The sequence below is a fragment of the Lactuca serriola genome, chromosome 3 (assembly GCF_051521515.1).
Source record: "Lactuca serriola cultivar US96UC23 chromosome 3, Lser_US96UC23_V15, whole genome shotgun sequence".
NCBI classification, from domain to species: Eukaryota; Viridiplantae; Streptophyta; class Magnoliopsida; order Asterales; family Asteraceae; genus Lactuca; species Lactuca serriola.
The window spans coordinates 185,946,617-185,968,779 of NC_136410.1; positions in this window are offsets into that span (position 1 = coordinate 185,946,617).

The window sequence follows — 22,163 nt, forward strand, 5'->3', positions numbered from 1 at the left end:
TTGATTACACGGCCATGTAACTTAAACCGAGAGAAAGAGAAAAGCATGATCGTGCTTTTGGTCGACTCATTAGCATGTTTCAAAAAAATTTCATATTGGTATTAAACTTTGGGCCAATTGAACCCTTCTCCTAAACAAAGCTTCCAAATGATTTTTATGAGTGCAATAAGTCCTAATAACTTGATTTACTATTTAAATACCTCTTAATCCTTTAACAACTTAATATGCAAAACTCTCAATATCTCATGTAATTTAGGCTTCCATGGACAATCAAGCATGCAATATGTGTTAAGTCATTATTGACTTCAAGGAGCTATTAACAACTCCAATAAGACTTTAAGACTTCTAAGATCTTCTAAACCACATCTCAAGTATAACGTTAATCATAAGCCAAATACTAAACAATAATTTCATCTTTCTGTTATAATTTCATCACATATATGAGTTGTTGATTCTATTCCATCATAGAGGTTATAAAATCATTTAGAACTTTGAATCATCCTTTAGTAAACCAAAATCATTCTATATTTTCATTGAATTACTCATTTGAGTTTATAAATCCATTTTTTAACACTTGACTTTGTTTCCAATTCATTATATTCAACACTTGACTTTGTTTCCAATTCATCATATTCAATTCCAATGGTAATCACAAATTCCAAAACAATAACAAATGGAAATCATGGAATTATGACAAAGAGAACTTATAAATCAACATATACTGCATTAATCCTAGATTTCAATAATTTATCATGACTAAGAACTAATATACAACTCAATCTAGCCAATTTACAACTCATTCATGAAGTTAGGTATCTCAATTCACCCAATTCCATAAACAGAGATGAAAATTAAGCATTGATCAAATGCAACTTCATGATGATCTAGACTAGAAATAAAGAATAAGAATCCACTCAAAACATAACCTATATAATTAAGATTTATAATATAACACCATGATTTTCACCAATTTTTCTTTATTTTAAAACATCATTTAAAATAATTTAGCAACATAAGACTTTATTTAAACTTTTTCATACAAACATAAAAACTTTAAATCCCTTCGACACAAAATGTAAAAGAAATACGATAGTTCCAAAACTCCATGATAACCAACATGACATGACCAAGTGGTATGAATATAATAAAACATAACTACCTAAAGAAAATCACCACCTCACCAAGTCTCACTCCCTAGCAACCTGTACCGTTACAAGGCATATCATGGTAAAACACAATAAGACCAAACGTCAACAACAACTTAGTGATCCAATCACAAGTACAAGAAGGAAGGAAACATACATGTCTTATACATATAAATCAATCACATAATCAACACATATCATATTCCTACACCATACATCGTATTGCTTCACATATATAACACATATCACTGCTATATACATTACATGTGTTAATCTACACCTTATGTCGCTTTTATTCTTTGCACTATTATTAATAACTAGAAAGTTGTCCCGCTTTGCGGGGGTCGGAAGGTGCGACTTTTTTGTGAAAGTATAGTACATTCGTCCATTTACAAATGCATAATAGTCAAATATGTTGTATTGCAAGATAAACAGTAACATCAACAACCTGTTAAGAAAAGTCAAGTAAACAATTTTTTTTTCATTTACCACATGTTTCTGTAAAAAAAAATAAAAAGAAGAGTAAATTTTGAGTTAAATATTACCTCTTGAATATTATGTAAATTCAGTGATCTAAGGAAAGCAGCCATTCCCTATAGACAAAAACACAAATATAATTCAAACCCTAAAAGTAATCCCAAACTATCAAAATCACCACATGAATATAAAGATTCGATGATCCATACGTATAGAGATCAAAATCTCCATAAACCAACATTGAAATCTAATGTATATAAGGAAAAACACCTTAAACTCAAATTGTGAAACGTATCTGGACTTAATGAAACATCAATGTGGCGGTGTATAGAGGTGGTAATCGTGTCGGGTTCGTGTCGTGTCGAAACACTAAACGGGTTGAAAGTGTTTGACCCTAACCCGACCCATTTAATTAACGTGTCGTGTCGTGTCAACCCATTTATTTTCGTGTCGAGTTCGTGTCAGGTTTCAGGTTAGGACTATACCATGAAATATGTCGTGTCATGTGAGGATAAAAAATTGAGAATGTTGAAAGAGTAGGAGTTGCGTAGGCGGAAAGAAAAATCTAATAGTTTGGAGGCAGAATAGATGAAGTCATAGCAAGTTTAGATGACAAAATTAAAAGAGTGGGAGTTGTGGAGGCAGATGACAAGGTCATGAGGATGTGAGAGTGGTGAAAGAGACTGGGTAGTTTAGGAAAGAATGAAAAAACTGAAATGAAGTCTTGATCTAGACGGTTAAATCATTTCAACATTACAAAACAATTCAATTCGAAGGTTTTCTTTTACTTATGGTTTTGGTTTTGTATCTTTCTAGATTATTTAAATAATTCAAAAAACTTGCATATAAATAAACGGGTCATTTTCGAGTCATATTCGAGTTGAAATTCTCAACCTTAATCTTACCTATTTAATTTTCATGTCGTGTCGTGTCAACCCGTTTATTTAAACGGGTTTAAATATCTTACCCAAACCCGTTTATTTCGTGTCGGGTTCGTGTCGGGTTTCGTATCATGTCAATTTTTGCCACCTTTAGCGGTGGATGTAAGAAAGCATATGAAGATGACAGGTTAAGAAGAACACCACAATCTGAAAATCACAAAAGTAATCTTAATCAAAGGTTGAGAAGAACACCACAATCTGAAAATCATAAAAGGAATCTTAATAAGAGGTTGAGAAGAACTCCAGGGGGAGAGACACCGTGAAGGGTAGGTGAAAAAGGTGTTTCTAAGCATCAGCTCCTATGGAACATTGTTTCCATGTCAGCATCCACTCATTAAGAAAATATCTACCAAAAAAAGATTAATTAAAATTTTTAAAGAAAAATATTTTAAAACCCATTCAATTCGGAGGATTAATCAAACCTCTATTAATTTTTGTCAACGGTAAGTTTATTCGGTGTAAAAGTCATTGTTTTATCACTGCAAAGTACATCCATGCCTGCAATTTCCTCTATTTTTGGAATCTGCAATTTCACATATTTACATAATAACTCCTTTAGATAAGAAACGATCATGCCAATTAAACGATAAAAGTTTCAATCATTTTTCCAATTTAACAGTTTTGAGGTGACAAATGATATGTCTTTTCTTCTCCTTCCAACGATTTAAAAACTTTTCTGCTACCATTGTATAATTCAATTTCGTATCACTTTTAATTTAATGCATAAAATGAAAAATATATATTGTAGATGGTGCTTCAAATCAGTAGTTAACCAACAGTTCGTACATTTATACAAAACAAAAAAAATTAAAGCAATAAGTCGTACAAGAAATAGCAACGTACTTTCATGTATATTTTGCTTATAACATCTTACTTTTAAACTTGGTCCCACTACACAACATTACGAAATTGTAAAGAAACCAATTGGAACTATCAATGTAAACCGATAGGCTGTTTGTTCTGAATGGTTTATTGGAGTCTAAATCAGTCAAAAAAATTGAAAATAGTCAACATGATGCTAAACCTTATAAAACGAGTTAAAAATTTGAAAAATATACCAATTCCAAAGGCACCCCCAGTGACCAAAGCAGAGTGTGTATTGCTGAGTCAGCTCCAATCGAACAAATCTGTAAACCAGAGTTACAATGGGACATTTTCCAGACAAGAATAATTTCTTCTATATTAAATATGATTCTATATGTAGCCATGAAGTTCCTTGTATTCAAAAATGAAAGACCAAAGTTATACGAAAGGTCAATAAGAGCTTAAATATTTTTATAAATATTTACAATAGCTGAAATTGAAAATTCACAACAAATGATGTTCGATTTTATACTCTTGATAACAACACCCCAAAGTAGTAGCCATTTATTGATAATAAATTTGCATTTGGGACTGGAGGGGATCTGTTAAGATTGAAAAACATGTTAAACAAAAAAGGACAATTAAATAAGCAACAAAATTCTCTTTATCTCATACAAGAAATTCAATAAACCACTGATTAAACAAACCTTAAATATGCAATTTGTATAAAGAACATGTTGACGGTTTTATATTAAGCTATATTACACTTTTCACGTCTCCAATGGTTGCATCAAGTCCTATCCAATTCATATGTACACACATTAATTACTAATTACATAAAAATATGTATTTAACTATTTATATAGGTTTTGATATATATATATATATATATATATATATATATATATATATATATATATAAAATACAGTGATGTTACTCTTGATCATTATAAATAAGAACATAACAACATAAAAGCAAAGTAAAAACCAAAAGTGATGATTACATGATGCTTGTTTTGGCTATTGACAAAAAAAAAGAAAAAAAAACATAACAAAATGCTTCATGGATCTGGTCATTATGGAATTAATTTAAGTTTTCGATGAAAAACATATGGGGAAGCATATACATATAAAATTCATCAAAATGAAAAGGCTGAAAACATTACTAAAATGAAAAACATCCCATTACAAAGACATGCCAACCTTTTGCCAAAAGCAATAGGAAAACATATACATTTATGTTGTTCTTGGCTAATAATAACCATAAGATGGCATGAAATTGATGAAGAAGACAATGAAACATCAACACGATTCCTTTTTTGTAATGGATAGATATGACAACGTTCAACTAATCCTTTGTAAGGAAGCAATTTTTTTTTGTTTGATAGTATATTATATGCAAACTACCTGCACTACTAGAATATATGTCTTTAATGACATGCAAACCATGACACGCACCGATTTATGTTTCGCAAAAGAGAGTGACCTTAAAATAGTGTCATCTCTTCAGAAATTTTAAGCATATATCTTAAATTAGTGTCACAAGAAAAAAAATTAAAAACACGGAGGGCGCTGTATCTTAAATGTGCGTCCTCTATAAGTGTCTCTTTATAACTTTAATGAAAGGCGCGTTTAGTAGATACGGGGGAAACGAAATCCCCAAAATTTTGAAAACCCGCCTTGTTCTTTTTTACCTTCTTTCTATCTTTCATCTTCGCAATCGAGAAATAGAGGGAGGATCATCATCCTTTGTTTTTGATCCTCTAGTTTTATGAAACGGTATACTCATTATCATTGCGTTCCATGAATTTTGTTTGATAACAAAGATGTTTAATCGGCGACGACGATCTCCATTCTAGGAAATTTTCTGGCCGATCAGTTATGTTGTCCCTACAGACTGATCCTAGACAAGCTCAACAACAACAATTTCAGCAGTAGCAGCAGCAGAAGCAACAACAGTTGTTGCAGCAGACTGCTAGGGTTTTGTATAATAATGGTGATCATCACCGTGGATCTTTGTTTGTTTTGGCATCGTCGAATTTCTTCTTTGCTCTACTCGGTTTCCCCTCTCATCACACACTTTCTTTCCTACTTCCAACCCACTTTCCTTGAGACAACTCACTGCTAGGGTTTCGTATAATTTTAGTCGAATTTCAACAATATGAAGCGGTTTGTACGAATGTTGGAAGAATTCGTTTGGATAACCCAAAAACAGAAGAAAGAAGACTTGTAATTAACTTGTGATGCTATTCACAAGTATTTTCAAAAGTTTTGAGTGATCTATTTCATTTCTTTTAAAGTGGGTTTGGTTACCAGTATTTTATGTGCTTAAAACCTCCATGTTCATGTGTATGTTTTCTTAACATATATTTTGTTAACTGTTAAGTTTAATCTTTCTATACTGAATGAGTGCTTATCATTTTCAGATAATCTTGTAAGAGGGATTAAGTTATACTAATTCAAAGCCTCAACAACTTTAATCAATCATCAGTTGGTTTCTTGTGACATCCCCAAAATCACGGCCAGAAAAGACCGATTTTGTTTATGCTTTATAAAAATCAGAGTACTTCATTTTATAAAAAGGTTGCGGAATTTGTTCCCAGAAAAACATGGTAAATACGTTATTAAAACATTTTCAAGGAAACGTATTTATTTCAGTTTAAAACGTTTGGGATGTCATCGTTAATACCGAAACATAAGCATAAACAGAACTTACAATGATTTACACTAGTGATCTATATCTCTTTAAATCTCTCAGCGTAATGTCACTTCACTTCGTCACCTGTGATATACATAGACTGAGTGGGTCAGGTTGGGAAACCTGGTGAGTACATAGGGTTTTCAACCCACAATAATATAATTGTTATGTTTAATCATCAAACAATTAACCCCATTACCCATCCCCGTTATCTTCTGTACTCTTAAGGATTTAACCTAAGAGTCATCTATCCTGCATTCGTTTATTCCGAAGTCCCTTACTTCCAGGGTTATAGGACTGGCACTAAATCCATAGCTGCCAATGTTTGTTCATAAAGCACTAATTCCATAGCTGCTATAGTCTATTCATCGGGTACTAAATCCATAGCTACCAGTCTTTATCTAATACGTACTAAGTCCATAGCTACCAATGTTCAACAGGTACTAAATCCTTAGCTACCAGCGTCTAACTAATAGGTACTAAGTCCATAGCTACCAATTCCCAACAGGTACTAAATCCATAGCTACCAACGTCTAAAAGGTACTAAGTTCATAGCTACCGGTGTTTGTCCCATAGGCACTAAGTCTGTAGCTGCCAATGTATACTCACGTCATCTTCTATCTCTCATCATTCATCTACCCATCTCATACCCAACATTTTCGTATATATAAAATACGTATACAGTTTAAATTCTTTAAAACATGTATAAAACGTTCATCCAGCATAGACAACAAGTATTCAGATAATATGTACACATAGCACGTAGTTTATATAAAATACTTCATATCTATGTGTAAGATGAAAGGGACTATGCACTCACCTGAGTAGGTGGTGACTCAGTACTCGGACAGCGCTTCGATACTCTCAAAACGATATTCCTTCGATAAAACCTAGTACCGATACCACTAGGGTTTAGTTTAACGATAACCGCGACAAATTAATTAGTCTGACTATTATTAAGCGTTAATAATACTCGATATAACTCATAATAATAGCCCAAATAATTATTTTAAGGACCTAATAACATTCCTATAATTATTTGAAAGCTATATTAAAAATTGCGTAAGCGTAGCACACTTACAGCGAATTTTATCGAAAACCGGGACTTAATTGGAGCAGCGTTTCGAAACCGAAAAACTCCTTTTTCTCGGGACTCCAGGAGCCTCGGGGCTTCCCTAGGGTGCTAAGGGGCTTAACTAGGGTTTAGGGATGTTTAGAACACTTAGAGAGAGAAAGAAGTTAGAGAGAGAGTGAAGAAAGGTGTGAAAAATGAAGGAAAATCGGCCCCCTTTTATAGCCCTGCGAGGCCTCGGTACGCTGGGCGTACCTCGGACCTACGCGGGGCGTAGTCATTGGATAAGAGTGCCAGCAAGGGTCCAGCTGTCTAACACTCGGAGTGGATCAGGGCGAGGGTACGCGGGGCGTACAGACTTCGGACGCGGGGCGTAAGCGAGGGCGACGTGTTCTTCATCCGAAGCGAGATCTGATCAGCGATGGACGGCCCACAATGCGCCACGTCATCAGCTCCTTATCAGCCTTCACAAATTGCATTCTCGACTTCTAAAAATCATAACTTTCGTATACGAGCTCCGTTTTCGACGTTCTTTATATCCACGCGAAGGTGGGAACGTACTCTACAACTTTCGTTTAGACTTCGTCGGCTAATTTTGGCTCGATTTTAAATTTTATATTATTAACGGGCCGGGACACGATTTGGTCCGTTAAATCCTCATAACTTCTTCATCCGACATCCGTTTTTGCCCATCTTTTTCTCGTTACGCTACTCTTAACGAGATCTTCGATTCTCGTTCAGGTCGTGTCGGCTAAAAACCGCTTGATCAAATATTCGAATTTCGGGCTGTATACTGCTAGTTCGAAACTTCGAAAAATCATAACTTCTTCATACGAAGTCAGATTTGGGCGTTCTTTTTATCGATGTTCTTATTTTAACATATTCTACGACTTCCATTTAGATCGCTAAGGCTAAATCTCGCTCTATCGTAAATTTACTATTTACGCTTCCCGGTGCCGTGCCAGTTTTGCCGTAAAACTTCGACGGGCCATAACTTCTTCGTTATAACTCGGATTTCGGCGTTCTTTATATGTACGGAAACCTTGTGACATACTCTACAACTTGGTTAAGATTATTTATTCTAAATAATCTTTTGTCGAAAAGTCATTTTCGACTCCTATTGCCTCTAATTTGATTAGCCCGGATTTGCGGGCGTTACAATTATCTCCCCCTTAGGATGATTACGTCCCGGAATCATCAACGAAACATGGTCGTATAATGACTCCCTACGTCATCTCTTCATCCTAGGTAATAATTATAACTTCTATATTCCTTCAATTCTATCTCTTAAACTCATTGACTGTAAGAGTACTCGATCGTGCACCTGCTCTCTACCTCAGGTTAGACTCCAAATTATGACCTTCAAGTCACAATCTCGATCCTTGCTGGATACGGACTTGAGATAAGTTCTTTTATTACTACTATAGATCGATGTGTCATATTCTAATGACCTATCATCGTATGTTGCAACACTCAGACTTAGGTCTCTTAGAGTTAAATTCTAAAACAGACTATGCCTTCCTTCATGTTCTAATGTGATATAATCACACTTTAACATTAGGCATTTCTAACCACCAACTTCTTTAACAACGATTGCGATACTTCTATTGATCGCTTTAATTTCAACCGTTTGGTTTAATGTCGGACGCTACATCAAACTTGTTTCTCTGAACCACACAACATACTCATCGTAGTCGGACTTGATTTGATATGACCACAAGGGTCGGAATATCAACAATCTTCTTAGTCATTACCGAAACGATGGTAACAACACACTTGAATAAAACGAAATCAATTACTAGCTTCTTGGTAACCTTGTGACTTTCCCTGATCCAAGTGTGAGTCCTGTGCTTCCGGTAGTATAGGCCTCTACTACCATTCACACCTACTCATACTCGTCCCAAGTATTGTCTCGCAGTTTCCCAAGTCACCATGCAGCAAATCACACAATCATTCGACACATCAGATAACAAAACGAAGGTTTTATATTAATTCTTGAAACGATTACATAGGTGTTCAAGTTCACCCTAGACTATGCCTCTACTAGGCTACATCATAAAATACTATGGCTACTACATAACTTGATCTTCTGATATGAAGTCCTCATCCTTGATTCCTCGCACGGTTTTCTGCTTCGTCGAGGATCATGTGAAATGCCCTTGGCCTTGGTGGCGTTTCTGGTCTTACTGCTTTATTTTTCTTTGGGCAGTTTCTGGACATATGCCCCTTGCCTCCACATCCGTAGCATACTTTATCATCATGTGTGCAGTCTTTGGAATAGTGACCAGTCCTCCCACACTTGTAACAAGTCACTTCTTCATTGCACTTCCCACTATGCTTCTTCTTGCATCTATCACACCATCTTGCTTCACCTCCATCTCCTCCTCCAAGCTTTGAGAATTTTCTTTCCTTGTTCGACCTCGAAGATCCTTCAAACTTCCGCTTCTCTCCTGCCTTATCTTTTTCTAGACCTTTTTCTCTTATCTGGGCCTCTACGTTCTTAGCTGCCCTAACAGCTGCTTTCAAGGTAGTTGCCATCTTGACCATTGGGCCAAAGTCAGTGGGCAGTCCGTTAGCAAACCTATCAATCTTGGAGAGTTCAGTAGGCACCAAGTAGGGGAATAGCTTCATCCTCTCGGTGAATGCGGTGGCATACTCATCAACACTCATCTTCCCTTTCTTCAGGTTCTGAAACTCGTTGTTTAGGTCTATCAGATCTACCTCTGAGCAGTACTGCATTTTCAACTGTTCCAAAAACTCTTCCCACGACATCCTTAAGGCTTCTCCTCGTGGCATCGTATCTGCCAATAGCTTCCACCAGCTCAAGACTCTAGTTTTCAGTTGTCTTACAGCGAAGACAGTCTTCTGATTCTCGTTACAGCTGCAACTTTCAAACACCATCTCCATCTCAGAGATCCAATCCATAATCTCAACCGGCTTTGGGCTTCCTGAGAGACTTGGTGGTTTCGCACCCAAGAAATTCTTGTACATCCGCCCATCCTTGTTGTTTCTCCCTTCTGGGCCATCCCTTTGCTCACCTTGAGTCCCTACTTGACTCACTTGGCGGCTGTAGTTCCCTTCCTCAGATTGCTCGGGAATCAGTTCGGGTTGCTCAATGGGCATAGTAGGTTCGTCCCTATTCAACATCCGTCTCATTTCTTCCCTTTGTTCAGCCAACATAGCCCGAATCATGGCTTGAACTCCAGCCATGGTGACTGGCTCAGGCGCAACTTCTTCTACAATAGGTATTTGCTGAACCACTGGGGGTTGGTTCCTGTTCCCATTTGCGTTTACGTTTCCGCTACGGGTTCTTACCATCTTGATCTATACACCTAATGAGGTGAATCTAGACCTTTACTTAGGATTGACGTTTAAATCATCCTTATCACTCCGAAACGTTTACATGCTAGTTCTAATATCGTATTCGTACGTTTAGAATCCTAAACACATAAGGTTTCCAGATCCGGTCGGCAACAGACCATAGATCCGAACAACTAACAGCATATCAGGCACAAGTATTTAGCACATAAAAGCATTTTAGGCATCATTCCTAAAATAAGCTAGTGCTCACACCTCACAATCATCGCTTAGCATTCTAAGTTTAAGTCTAGAAATAAATCCATATTCCTAGTTCGCTTAAACTAATGCTCTGATACCAACTGTGACATCCCCAAAATCACGGCCAGAAAAGACCGATTTTGTTTATGCTTTATAAAAATCAGAGTACTTCATTTTATAAAAAGGTTGCGGAATTTGTTCCCAGAAAAACATGGTAAATACGTTATTAAAACATTTTCGAGGAAACGTATTTATTTCATTTTAAAACGTTTGGGATGTCATCGTTAATACCGAAACATAAGCATAAACAGAACTTACAATGATTTACACTAGTGATCTATATCTCTTTAAATCTCTCAGCATAATGTCACTTCACTTCGTCACCTGTGATATACATAGACTGAGTGGGTCAGGTTGGGAAACCTGGTGAGTACATAGGGTTTTCAACCCACAATAATATAATTGTTATGTTTAATCATCAAACAATTAACCCCATTACCCATCCCCGTTATCTTCTGTACTCTTAAGGATTTAACCTAAGAGTCATCTATCCTGCATTCGTTTATTCCGAAGTCCCTTACTTCCAGGGTTATAGGACTGGCACTAAATCCATAGCTGCCAATGTTTGTTCATAAAGCACTAATTCCATAGCTGCTATAGTCTATTCATCGGGTACTAAATCCATAGCTACCGGTCTTTATCTAATAGGTACTAAGTCCATAGCTACCAATGTTCAACAGGTACTAAATCCTTAGCTACCAGCGTCTAACTAATAGGTACTAAGTCCATAGCTACCAATTCCCAACAGGTACTAAATCCATAGCTACCAACGTCTAAAAGGTACTAAGTTCATAGCTACCGGTGTTTGTCCCATAGGCACTAAGTCTGTAGCTGCCAATGTATACTCACGTCATCTTCTATCTCTCATCATTCATCTACCCATCTCATACCCAACATTTTCGTATATATAAAATACGTATACAGTTTAAATTCTTTAAAACATGTATAAAACGTTCATCCAGCATAGACATCAAGTATTCAGATAATATGTACACATAGCACGTAGTTTATATAAAATACTTCATATCTATGTGTAAGATGAAAGGGACTATGCACTCACCTGAGTAGGTGGTGACTCAGTACTCGGACAGCGCTTCGATACTCTCAAAACGACATTCCTTCGATAAAACCTAGTACCGATACCACTAGGGTTTAGTTTAACGATAACCGCGACAAATTAATTAGTCTGACTATTATTAAGCGTTAATAATACTCGATATAACTCATAATAATAGCCCAAATAATTATTTTAAGGACCTAATAACATTCCTATAATTATTTGAAAGCTATATTAAAAATTGCATAAGCGTAGCACACTTACAGCGAATTTTATCGAAAACCGGGACTTAATTGGAGCAGCGTTTCGAAACTGAAAAACTCCTTTTTCTCGGGACTCCGGGAGCCTCGGGGCTTCCCTAGGGTGCTAAGGGGCTTAACTAGGGTTTAGGGATGTTTAGAACACTTAGAGAGAGAAAGAAGTTAGAGAGAGAGTGAAGAAAGGTGTGAAAAATGAAGGAAAATCGGCCCCCTTTTATAGCCCTGCGAGGCCTCGGTACGCTGGGCGTACCTCGGACCTACGCGGGGCGTAGTCATTGGATAAGAGTGCCAGCGAGGGTCCAACTGTCTAACACTCGGAGTGGATCAGGGCGAGGGTACGCGGGGCGTACAGACTTCGGACGCGGGGCGTAAGCGAGGGCGACGTGTTCTTCATCCGAAGCGAGATCTGATCAGCGATGGACGGCCCACAATGCGCCACGTCATCAGCTCCTTATCAGCCTTCACAAATTGCATTCTCGACTTCTAAAAATCATAACTTTCGCATACGAGCTCCTTTTTCGACGTTCTTTATATCCACGCGAAGGTGGGAACGTACTCTACAACTTTCGTTTAGACTTCGTCGGCTAATTTTGGCTCGATTTTAAATTTTATATTATTAACGGGCCGGGACACGATTTGGTCCGTTAAATCCTCATAACTTCTTCATCCGACATCCGTTTTTGCCCATCTTTTTCTCGTTACGCTACTCTTAACGAGATCTTCGATTCTCGTTCAGGTCGTGTCGGCTAAAAACCGCTTGATCAAATATTCGAATTTCGGGCTGTATACTGCTAGTTCGAAACTTCGAAAAATCATAACTTCTTCATACGAAGTCAGATTTGGGCGTTCTTTCTATCGATGTTCTTAGTTTAACATATTCTATGACTTACGTTTAGATCGCTAAGGCTAAATCTCGCTCTATCGTAAATTTACTATTTACGCTTCCCGGTGTCGTGCCAGTTTTGCCGTAAAACTTCGACGGGCCATAACTTCTTCGTTATAACTCGGATTTCGGCGTTCTTTATATGTACGGAAACCTTGTGACATACTCTACAACTTGGTTAAGATTATTTATTCTAAATAATCTTTTGTCGAAAATTCATTTTCGACTCCTATTGCCTCTAATTTGATTAGCCCGGATTTGCGGGCGTTACATTTCTTTTGCCTATCATGCCAGTTGTTGTTAAGGATCAACAGGATACATACAATCACAGAACATACTTTCCCAGTGAGGTACCCCTTTAACTATTTTCAATATTTAATGTGTTTGTTTTATTCTTTCATGTCCTATACGGGACACCTGGTGCCTTTATTGTCTTCTTGAAAGATCTTTAACTGTTATTAAGTTTCTGAAAGATAATGTCCCTTAATTTTCAAGGAACATGCTGGAAAATCAACTCTCAAAGTTGATAAGCAAGGTGAGCATTATCCAGTCTGCACTAATACTAGTAAAACTGGAGTAGTTGCCATGATTATTTTATTATATGCATAGCTAGTTAAGTATTAGTTTTCTGTAGTTACTCCACCCAAACCTACCTCCCTTAAAGAGGAAAAATCATTAATTTGTACCAAAAATTCACAAACTATTGAAAGTCTTCTTCCTGATGAAGAAGATCTCTTCTTTGGGGTGCTTGATGAATTGGGTTTTACTTATAGTACTACTACTGTCAATGGTGATGATGAAGATTTTGATCTTTTCAGCAGTAGTGGAGGCATGGAAATGGAAGAAAATTCTAAATTATATTTCACTCAACAGAATCCTGCAATTGCTAAAGGACTTAATAACACTAATCAAATTCAAATTAGTTTAGACTTTTCAATTCCCTGTGAACACCATACTTTCCATCATCAATCACAACGCATTAGCCATGAAGGTTTCTATAATATGTTGAATCCATATATCCCACAAATGGAACACATGTTAAGAGGTTCACCTGATAACATTAACACCTTCCATAATCATCATCATCATCATCATCATCAAAACCCTATAATCTAGTCACATTCTCCTCCATATGTTCATAATCATAACATCTGTGCTCATAGCTTCCCCAATCTTCATGGGTTGTCAAAAATTTTGCTACCTGTCTTCTCATTTTCACCTATACATAAACAACATACGATCAAAATCGAAATCAGATCACCACAATCTTATATGGAGGAGTCTTGTAAACCAGATCTTATTCCAGTAGCATCACCTAATTCCATGATGTCATCTCCACATATTATTAAAGCCCATAAATCTCCCAAAAGGGAAATAGAAAATACATTGCCATTATCTTTTATAAAGCCAAGGGGAAGAACAAGAAGAACATCACATGGTAGACATGAAACTGTTTCCTGTCACACTCACACAGATGACAAAAATTATGAACTTGATATTGAACGTGTCTTGTGTGGTGAAGACTTTAGAACAACATTGGTGATAAAAAAATATTCCAAATAAGTAATTATTTCTCATTCTACAATTTCTTCTATATAATATATATCATCAAGATTCAATATGTTTGGGTTTAGGGTTTATTAAAAGTGTTGTTACTTATCATTGCAGGTATAGTTCAACAATGTTGTTGGCTGCAATTGGTGAACATAATCAAGGAACTTATGATTTCATTTATCTGCCTCTTGACTTCAAGGCAAGTATTATTTCACATTTTTTTAAACATCCATTGATATAATCATATAAAAGGTGAAGTTGCATATACAGTTATACATGTGTACCTTTTAACATAATAGGTACAATATGGGGTATGCATTTATAAACATGATTGATCCACTTCAGATAGTGCAGCTTCACAAGGTTAGTTTGTTGTGTTGTCTTCAGTAAATTATGATTCAGTTGAATTAAAAGTAAATATCAAATAATGTTGATGTGAAAATGAGGATTTTTTTTCAGTCATTTCATGGGAAAAAATGGGAGAAATTCCACAATGAAAAAGCGGCATGTCTTGCATATGGTCGAAACGATAGGATATATTCCTTAATTTTTCATAAAAGACCAGTCTATTTATAGGTTTCAAATATATTCCTTAATCTTTCTTTCTAAAGTTACTTGCTAATTGCTATATCAATTTCATAATCTTATTAATGCAGAAAGTATTGCACATTGGTTTTGAAATCTAAGTCTAAGAAAATTTCTGGAGAGGTATGTTTGCTTATAATCATATTATTATATGAGTAATGACCCACGTTTTTGCACAGGCTTGTTGAAGAGAATAATGCCAACGAGCTCTCTATAAATTTATAAAGGATTTTGGTCCAGCTAAATGAAAAGTTATTACCTTTTTTGGAGTTTACTAAAAGTAAATAGACTTTCTTGTGTGTTAATCTAATTTTTAAAAACTTTTTTTAGGCATTGAACTCTAATAAACCAAAACTGAAGGATAACCAATCACAGATAGTCAACCATCCACATTCTCCTAGACATGTAGTTATGATTGTATGTTTTCATCATCTTGCAGTTGTGATGTTTTGCTCAAGGGAGGCCAAGAACACAAATTCAACATCTTATGCAGATTGATCTGAAGGGATGGGGGTGTGGATTATGTGTCATCATTTCAGCAGCATTGTTTGCTACAAATGTTAAATAGTGTTGCTGGACTTCGGGAATATTTTGCTCATATGAAGATGAAGACTTCAGGTTTATTATCTCTAAACTGAACTTTCTAAGTGTGTTGCTTTGGTATGTGAATTTTCTTCTATTATTAGAAAGTTGTTTTACCTTTTCAATTATATGAATATGGCCCCATTATTTTATTTTAGAAACTAAATATAATTATAATAACAAAATGGATGTGGAGTATTGTAGCTTAAGAGTTATTTTTTTAGTGTATAAGGTATGTTGCAAGATAATATTCCGACTATGCCCTCGGATGTTATAGAGCTGTAGAATCTGATCATCAAGGGAGACATGTCTCAGATTCAAAAGGAGAAAGAAAGTACAAATTTGCTTTTAAAATGAAGCCCGCTGGTCTGAACATGAAATCAAAATGAAGTCCGTGGAGGAAACCTGTCAGAAATAGATTTGCTTCTTTACATGTCAGTTTACCATTTTACCCTTTTACTTCAATACTTCTTTTGATCCCATTCCCATTATATATATATATATATATATATATATATATATATATATATATATATATATATAGTTTTTACTATATGGAATTTTTTCTTGTGATTAACCTTAATTGGTTTGGGCTAGTTAACTTTACCCTTCTACAATTGAGTTTACTTACCTTTTTACCATTTTACCAATGAATTTACATTATTATTCTTTTTTTTACAACTGATTTTACCTTCTTACCCTTTATAGTAGTCCAGGTGGCGATGCATGCTTTTCCTAAATTGGTATGGCATTTTAGATCCCATCATCTTAGTCTAAACTTGGTTGACTTTGTTTATCAGTTTGTAACTTGTGGCTTGGTTTCGTTTCATAATATTCATGGTCCAGGTTGACTTTGTTATGGAGCTACTTTCCAAACTCTTAAGTAAACAGGTGAGCTACTTGTTTTTGTAATTGTATGATATATATATATATATATATATATATATACACACACACACACACACACACACACAAAAGGTATTTTACTACATGTGTATTAAATTTTAATATTTTATAACATAGATTGATGATGCCTGAAGCCTTTCTGAATACTAATGTGTTGATGATGAAAACAGGTATCATGTGGGAACAGAAGCATAACAATAAGAAGTAAAAACAAGGAGGTGTTCCTTAATAGCAAGTATTAGGTTATATAGTTAAGGAAAACCTCTTAATAACAATGTAAAATCAGATCCCCTTAATACCAATGTATTACAATTTTTTGACATGATGTTATTGGATGAAATTGATTGTTTTGGTATATATTTGTTTCCATAGTTTTGTATTATGCGTAAATGAGTATCATAAAGACGCGTCGTAAATGTATATCGTAAATGGTTGTTGAAGTTTATGACACGCAAATGCGTGTAATCTTCGTTTATGACAGGGGCTTGAATGAACACAATGCGTGTCCTAAACGCATGTCGTAAGGTTACGACACAAAAATGCGTGTCATCTACCTTTATGACTGGGCTTTCCTTGACACACAATGCGCGTCGTAAATAGACGATGCGCAAAAGTGTGTTGTCTTTCATTATGACAGGGTCTTCCTTGACTCATATTTGCATGTCGTCTGAGCGTTTTACGACACACATTGCGTGTCGGAAAAGGTTGTTTTTCTAGTACTGTGTTTAATAAGCTTCAATTCACTTCTTCAGATCAACTCCATGAGCTTTATCATGTGTTTATAGATCAACCTAACCATAGGCAAACATAAATGAAAAATTATTGATAATGGTATAAAAAATTAAGCTAACCACGTGAAACTAGTAGGATGAGTATTCACCAAGCATAACCTCTTTCACCATAGATTCTAATTTCTATAAACTATTTGATTCAATACTTACTTGATTCAGAAGAAGTATCAGACCTTTTCAACACACACACACACACACATATATATATATATATCAATCATCTGCTCTTCTTTACTCTAACATAAATAAAAAAAATATTTGAAACCCTTAAAATGTTATGAAATTGAGGTTGACTTGCCACCGACCGTACCGTCATAGTAGCATATGCCTAGAGAATCCAAGTAAGAAAGAAGAGTTATAACACAAACCTGAAGATCATGTCTGAAATTAGATCACCCTATAGACCAATAGGGAAATCGACACAGATTGTTTCCATTTGCGTTCGTGAGAGTTCAGAGGTGGATATTAGCGAAAGCAGGCGATGGTGGATATAGGAAAAAATGGGTCGCCGTCCGGATTTAGGGTGAGAGAGAGACAGGAGAAGAGCACGAGAACATAGACAGTAAGAGACGGTGGAGGGGTCAAATAAGTAGCGGCACCGGTGATGGTTTGAGTAGAAGGAGACCCAACCATTGGTTGACTTGAAGTTCTACTAATGAACGAAAACAATATTAGGTAAAGCTAAGGTTGACTTCGTTTCTAAAATCTGGGGCAGCTTGATGGCATGTAGGAATTGTTCAATCTTGTAAATGTTTTAATGGTCAAATAGATGGTGATTGAAATAAATTAGGGTTTGTGAGAGTTTGTTGTGATTGGAAAGAACAACGGGATGGGGAACGCCTCTTCAATGGACACAAAATAGACACGTGATCGGAAAGAATAGTGGAATGGAGAAAGAGGATAGAAAGGGCATTTTATCGGAGAGGCGGTGGAAAATTCTAGAAACAAAACACGTGTCAAACACTTGTCCACCATACCGACCTAGACATAAGATTTCTACAAACACTTAGAGGGAGCAAACTATAATTTCAAGAAAGAAGTGGGGCAATTTTGATAAACATGAAAGGCCAGACAAAATTGACCATAGAGAAATAAATAGGGGACCAAATATGTCAAAACCTTAGGAACTTTACTGTTACTAAGGATTTTCCTTCTTATATATATATATATATATATATATATATATATATATATATGAATTATTCTTCACTATAATTACTATTTTTTATTCATCGCTTTGTACATCACATTATTTCTTCACTTAATTCATCTCTTAATTCATCACATTATTCTTTGCTATTATGGGTCTATATTGTCGCTAAATCTAAAGGTACTTACCCCATTCACTACTAACGTAATTGGCTTGACCCAATGCACTAAGTGAGGCACGATTCTACCGATAACATTGCCCTCAATTCATTGTGTTCGCTACTCTAACATTTCACGTGCAGTTTGATATTGGCATCATCGTTAGAAACATCCATATAGTCCCATCGCAAGTGTACCATGTATCGAATGGTTTTTATAGAAACCACTCGAGTTTGCTATGGCTTAATCTCTTATCGTATAGGTACTCTTTTAAACTATTAGGCAATCGTTGAATCCAGATAGGGTACACCCCTAAGTTTAGGTTACTACCCTAGCCCCCTCTAAGTGTATTCCCATTTTTAATTAATTTATTATTAATTCACTTGTAAGATTTATACAACATTATTCACTATTCATCACTAGTTACTTATGTTTATTTGTTATATAATGTTGTTAGGCATATTGATTCACTATTCTTAAGTATGTAATCATGCATAGCATGTCACACCCCAAAACCGAGAACGGCAGAAACGTTCTGGGGCGGAGGACGTCATGTAAAGTATCACAACACAGTATAATAGCAAACAAGTAAACAACATCATCCATTGCATTAAACATATAATTTTAATACAAGTGTGTTCTGTACAGTTATAGACACCAAAAATATGTATCAAAATAAAGATGAGTCTTGAATGCGCTCCATCTTCTCAAAAGCTGGCATCGGTACCTGTCTACTGTTGACCTGAGAATACAAATTATTTTGAAAGAGTTTATCAACATTAAAGCTGGTGAGTTCATAAGTATTTAGTGTCGGTGTTTGTATCAAAATGTTTGAACGCTGATTGAAGTATGAGTTTGTAAACGCGTGCAATAAAATTATGTGAATGTTTGTAAGTGTTTGTAAAAGTTTGTAACTCCTAGAAAATCCTATATTTCCTATTAAAAGTAGCCTTATACCAAGGCACAACTGTTTTGTATGTTTGTTTCTTGTAAAAGTGTGTAATTTTCCCAAGTGTAACTATCATTATCAAAATATAGTTTGTACATTAATGTTTAAGTGAAATGACCACCAATTAAATGTAAAGGGTAAATTAATGTAGTACTGTAGTGTTGTATTATAGGAACTACTGCTGTACTAACTACCTTAAACCAGATTTATATTAAGGTATAATGTGATTAATTGTACCATACTATCGACAGAAAAACATGACAATTGTAAGTCGTAAGAAGGTATGACGTTTGGCACCCGCAGACCTGTAGGTCCGACTGTAGCTAGCAACAAGGTGTAGGATAGTCAATACAGTATAGATCTATACGCAAACTCATGCTCTCCCTCCAGGAGATTCTGGCTACAACTCGGGCCATGACAATGAAGGCATGCTCCGATACAGTGGATCACATTTGTGTTACCGTATACTTGTATATGTAATGTATTGTTACTCTTCATAGTATCGTTGTATATGTTCTCTTTCTAGTATAGTTGTATATGTTCTCATCATAGTATAATTGTATATGTTTTCATTCTAGTATAGTTGTATATGTTCTTGTAGTAATAAAGAATGACTCTTGAATGAACCGACTCTTGTATGTTTCATTGAACTAGAAGTAGTAAGTAGTATACCCCTAAACTATACCTATTATAGTTTATTAGTAAAATTGATGAATGACTGAATGTACTGAACTGAGATATAAATCTTTATATCTATACATATATACATAATATATAAGTAAGGATTCAACGACACTCGGACAAACAACCAGGTACTTTAGGACCACAACCAAACGAGGACAGGAAGTAAAGTGGGTTATCTCTCCTAAGTCCTTCAAACCTTATTTATATAACTATATATGTAGTAGACATGGTTTTTAACAATATATAAGTTTAAAAACTGTAAAGAAAAGGCTTAGTATAAAAAAATGAATTTGATAAAGAGTTTGGAGACATTTGTTTGGTAAAACATTTTAAAGAATGAAAAATCCATTTGCATGTTAGTTATTAATCACATGTGATTGATCTAATAACCAACATGGTTCAACTTGTATTTCCCCCATAAAGCATTTAAAAACATTTAAAAGCATTTCAAAGGTTAGTTAAGGGGTATGAACTCACCTGTAGTGAGTGGCTTGTTTGGAAGTGCCGGAAGTGTTGGACAAGGTGCTAGGTGTTACATAAGGACTTTGAATACACCAACGATCCTAGTTAACATATAATAACCATACACACACACACACACACACACATATATATATATATATATATATATATATATCTAATTAGTCAATTAACAACTAATTAACAATGTTAAGACATCCTAGGACATGAAAACACCTTATTTAAGTGTTAAAAGTCACAAGGGTTGCATCTAAGTGTTGTAGGGCATAGCTATTGTGTTTAGGGTTCAAGGAAAACCCCATATTGGAGTTTACGGTTTTATAACCACCAACAAATGAGTTTACGGTCGTAAACTCATGAGTTTATGGCCGTAATCTCATGCTTCCTTGACCATTTGTTGTTTTGAAGCCTTACAAGTCCCTTAGAAGCATTTCCACTTAAAGTATAAGTCTATGGAAGAGATTAGGGCACCATTTCACTCCTAAATGGAGTTTTCGGTTTTTAGACCATTTTCCTTTGAGTTTACTACCGTAAACTCATATGGTTTATGGTCATTTGATGTTTTCAAGTCCCTAACTCATCAAGGAAGGGTTTTAAGTAAGTTTCAAGGCTTATGAAGGACTAAGGCACACTTTGGCACCCTAATTTAGGGTTTACGGTTCTTAGACCGTTTTCCTTTGAGTTTACTACCGTAAACTCATATGGTTTATGTTTATTTGATGTTTTCAAGTCCCTAACTCATCAAGGAAGGGTTTTAAGTAAGTTTTCAAGGCTTATGAAGGACTAAGGCACACTTTGGCACCCTAATTTAGGGTTTACGGTCGAAGAACATATTGGACCATAAACACCTTGTTCTTGGTGTTTCTTGGACGTTTTCTTGATGTATGGAAGTGTAACAAGCTCTATAAGACTCTAGGATAGAAGTACTTACTATGTAGAAGCTTGAAGAGGTGCTAAAGGCCCAAGAACACTAGTGTGTGTTCTTGGTGCTTTGAAGATCTAAGCAAAACATGAAAAATGAATGGATGAAATGATGTATAATCACTAGGTGTTATGTTATAACAACAAATCAAGTCAAGAAACACTTACATTTTCGGGAGATCGGGTGAAAGACGGGATGATAGTTGAGAGAGAATGGGAGGTGTTCTTGAGAATGAAAGTAAGAAGTGAGGAGTTTGGGGAGTAAAATCATGCTTAAGGCATGAGTTTACGGTTTAGGAAGAGTTTACGGACCAAACTCTAAAAGTGTGGCCGTGATCTTCTTAACTAGGTGGTATGTGCGGTTTTGAAACTCCAAGACTCGAGACGGTACTTCCTTTCACCTGTTCGTCTAAAGAATAATTATTAAAAATACTCAAACGAACTTTAA